Consider the following 5,000-nt stretch of genomic DNA (forward strand, 5'->3'; position numbering starts at 1 on the left):
TCTGCGTTTGGTTCCATTTCTTGTTAATGTATACGTGTACTAATCAATTTTTTTTTTTTTGTCTAGTAATTGCTGTTCTATTTTCCTATTCATAATTGTTAGTATTTTTGTTTACTGTATCTTTAATTATTACTGACGAGGATTTCGTGTCATATCGTGTATTTGCAGGTCAGAGTCTTCACACACTATTATCCAACGCGATCACATTCCTTTTTTTCTTAACTTCCTCTCTTTTACACTCCTCTGCACTTTCTCTTATCCACATCATTCTTCCCCTCTCTATTATTCACCATCTCCCATTTTCCTTTTTCCGTTTTGCTCGGCTGCTCTTATCCTCTTTCCTCTCCCCAGCTTCGGAAGGCAAAAGTATCCTCTCCCATCGCTCTTCCTCTGAACGTCTAAGACCTTCTCAACTTTCGAGACGAAGGAGATCTCGCGAGGACGCTGCTTGCGAGAACGCCCTCCGCCTTCCCCGGGAGACCTTTTCATCTCATTTTGATGGACTCGGGAGCTCGTCAAGTTGAAGTGTCTTTCGGCGTCGGGAGGGTCTGGCCGGAGGAGGACCGCGCGCGATATGGGCGTGGGAGAGTTATAAGAGACGCCCGCGAAACGCCTCGAAGTTTTGCACTCCCGCTGAAGGAATTGCTGAAGGAATCCCCAGCCGTGGACGACGAAACAGGTGTGTGTGTGTTTATTCGGCGGCGGGCACGGGGGGGGGGGGGGGGGGCGGAGGCCATCCTGGTTCAAGCATTTCGACACTATTTGTTTTTCTCCCTTTATGGTGCTTTTCTGTATAGTATCAGGTGCGCACTGACACACGGGGAGAGAGAGAGGTAGGGAGGGAGGGAGAGAGAGAGAGAGAGAGAAAGAGAGAGAGAGATGGTTAGATAGATAGACAGATGGACAGACAGGCAGATATATAGTTATATATATATATATAATATAGCTATATATACATGTATATATATATATATATATATATATAGAGAGAGAGAGAGAGAGAGAGGGGGAGGGAGGGAAGGAGATAGACAGATAAAAAGAGAGGGAGAAATGAGAGGTAAAGCGGGTATATAGCGATAAAACCGATGGAAAAAAAAAAAAAAAAAAACATGACCATACAGCATTTCTTTCTTTCCCTTGCATGGCGCAATAAACAAGATGCACACAGGTAAGTAAGGTTTCAACAGACAAATACAGAAATATATAACTGCTGTGGTCATATCTTCACTCTCCTATGCACACTTTAATTAGACGGCCATTCAATTTTGATTTCCCCGCAGGATTACTGCCTCTCGATCATGGCATGTTGCAGAAAAATGAGACGGCTCTGATTGCATAGGTTTGATGCTGTTGAGATCGGTTGAAAATTATATATGCTTTCTATTCACTGCGTCATTATCGGTAAAACTCTCAACATTTTCACCACAAGGCTTAGTACTCTAGTGGCACGTTACCTTCAACACCAGCATTATTACCACAGTAACCATTGTTTACCGATTCTCCAGGACCAAAGCTGAAACTGTTACCACTTCTACATCGCAAAGATTAACGCGGCAGAAACCACTGTTACCTTTCCACCCCGAGGAGCAGTGAGTGCCACAGCTACCACTTCCCCGCATACCTTTAATCCTAAGGATTAGTGCCACAACAAACACGTTTACCCCTTCACCATGTACTTATGTCAAGATTTGTAACACAAAACTGTAACTATCGCCCTACCTCCATCCAAGGGTTAGTACCACAGCAACCACTGTTATCATTCACAACACAACTTTCATTCCCAAGGATTAGTACCACAACAACTGCCTTTACTACTGCAGGTACCATTCATCCCTCGAATTAGTACCATATCTACCACTGTTACCCCTTCCTTCATCACCAGAAGCAAACCGTCATTACCAGAACTCACTCGTTCGCCGCGAGATAAGAACTGCAACAATAAATACACAGCACGGGTTGTTGGCCTCAGTACGCCACAATCTTATCAGCCAAGACCAACAGCTTGGCGTTTGTCTCTCTCTCTCTCTCTCTCTCTCTCTCTCTCTCTCTCTCTCTCTCTCTCTCTCTCTCTCTCTCTCTCTCTTTCGCTGTTGCCTTCGCTGTCTCCTTCTCTTTTCTATTCTTTTTTGCCTGCTCATCTTTACATTCCTTTTCTTTCCATCGCTTTCAATTCATATAATAACTTACTTGCCTTCGATTGCGATCGGGAATACGGGAGCAATGTGGTGTTGAGCAAGCACTGTCAGATAAATCAATACCCATGAAGGCAGGTCATACGTGGACATTCGCTGTCGACAAATACAGCATCGGCTGTCACTCAGGCGTAATGTTTGGACCACGAGCTATTGCATCTAAGATTGAACTATAGGCTGCAGTAGATTTGTGTTCTTTGTGCGGGCTTTAAGCTTCGTTTGTAGCATCTGGTGTCACTAAGACCTCAGTAAATGAGATTGGCGGATACAATACTAAGTGATGCCGGAGATGGAGAAATGTGCATGCACGTATATGTATATGTATATATATATGTATATGCATAAGTATATGTATATATATATATGCGCGTGTTTGTGTATGTATGTATAATAATAATAACGGCATTATGGAAATAAGCAGCTAGTGAGCTGAAAATATACATTTTACAATATTTCAAAAATAAAGCCGTACTGAGAAACAAGTTCGTCATTGGTAGAGAGCTACAGTGAGGATCAACTGTCAGGACGGGGCTATTCTTGTATCTGGCAATCCTTTAGCGAATCGAAACAAGCTTGTTAAACGGCGCAACGAGAAGGTGCGGCACCAGGGGGCAGGAGGCCATGGGGACATGGGTTCTTCAGGAGTCTGCGTCTAAAACGGTTCAGTGGCTTGTTAGGTTGTTAGGCCCAGCGTGCTAAGAGCATCATCGTAGTTTTGGTATGAAGGGCCGAGGATGGTTTTGACTGCGTGTTTCTGCACACGTTCGAGCTTCTGCTTCTGTTGAGGCTTGTCTTCCATGCGTACATCAGTCTGGGCCGAATGATCACCTTACATATATTTCACAGTTCTGTAGAAGGGAGATCAAAGGCTTTTAAGCGTCGCAGCATGTATAATTAGTGAATTACTTGATGGTGTTGACGTTTTCATTCCGCGATAGTGTGTCGTGTATAGTGAGGTGAGGTAGACTCGACCTCCTGCAGTATTTGGTTGCAGAGGGTAAGGGCGAGAGGAGGGGGCGGGGTGGCGGCAACGACAAGCTTATTGATGACTATTATTGAAGATGCAGTTGATGAGGTTATTAAGGGAGGATTGAGGGCCGCTGTAATCAGGATTGTCGTTATTAATCACTCATACCGTTGTAGAATTATCCACATATTTCCAGTAGTGGGCGGTGCCCATCAGGACGTCATTGATCAGCATCAGAAGCACAAGGTCTCAAATACGTCCCCTGAGGCACGCCGCAAGAGGAAAGTGGAGGTGACCGCCAACACCGCCGAATAAACACACCTGTTGACTGTGACTGAGGAAGCTAGCGAGCCACTAGAGACCCAATATATATATATATATAACATGTATATGTATATATATACATATATACATACATACATACATACATATACATATACACATACACATGCACATATACACATTGTATGTGCACACATACACACACACACACACACACACACACACACACACACACACACACACACACACACACACACACACACACACACACACACACATATACATACACACACACACACACACACACACGCCATATATATATATATATATATATATATATATATATATATATGTATATATATGGCGAGTTCGAATCCTGTCCAAATGATCCAAGACTGAAAGCAAAGACATCCATCTGCAAAAAACAAAGTCTTCGAAAGAAGGCACTGTCCTTGGCCTTGCGATGGAGTTCATGACATAAAACCAGACCTTTATATGTATGTGTGTGTGTGTGTCCTTATATGAAATAATATATTTATACACAGGCTAAAAAAAATAAACGTAATTAACGAAAAACTAACAGTTATTTATAGAATGTTCACGACGCCCCCTTGCCTCGACTCAGCCATTCAAATTGTACACAAATGAGCTGCAAGAATTATCCTCAGTTCCTCCCACACCTATGCCAGCACAGCATCCTCACAAACATGAGTCGCCTGCAAGCCTCAAACAATTTGGGAACAAACTAAATTGAAGAAGGAAAAATGCTAAAGAAAACCTGTTGCTCTCTGATGAGTCAGGTCTTGTCGTACCTGTAATAAGGTTTAGCCTATCAGAGGCTGAAGAACAGTCTACTTTGGTCACATTCGTCAGTATCATTCTCCTTAAGTAAATTCCTGCTTTGTCTTTCACTTGTTAACCTACTACATATGCACATGTGTATGCATATACTTGAATCATTTATATATAAACACACACACACACACACACACACACACACACACACACACACACACACACACACACACATACACATACACGCACACTCAGTTACTTATGCAGGCACACATATTTATGTACATATTGATGTAAAAAAGAGTAAATGCTGCTGCTAACGTGTGCGGGGAAAACTTTTGGCACCAGTATATAAGAATCACAGTAACTGTGATCAATACGACATGGCACCATCTGCTTCTTGCTGCCATAAAAATAACAGCAAAAACACTGAACTGCTGCTCTTACTCTTTATAGAAAGACATACTTAAACTATCTAAATAACAAATTTCTCATCAATAGAAACCCCAGGAAAAAACTTTAGGTCTTATATATAAAAAAAAAGGAAAATTAAAATGCAGTTAGGTCGGTAATCGAACTGTCAACAGGCATGTTAGTGTAGCAAATTCAGTTATTCAGGGTTATTTAGTGATAAACAATTAAATAATGAAATGAGTAGTTGTAAGTGACAGCATTAGATAAGCGAAAACAGTTTTTTTAATTGCTTTATCGATACTTTCACAATTATAGAATCGGTTTTAAAAATGAGAATCACTTCAGGTTAA

The sequence above is a fragment of the Penaeus chinensis genome, chromosome 24 (genome assembly GCF_019202785.1).
Source record: "Penaeus chinensis breed Huanghai No. 1 chromosome 24, ASM1920278v2, whole genome shotgun sequence".
NCBI classification, from domain to species: Eukaryota; Metazoa; Arthropoda; class Malacostraca; order Decapoda; family Penaeidae; genus Penaeus; species Penaeus chinensis.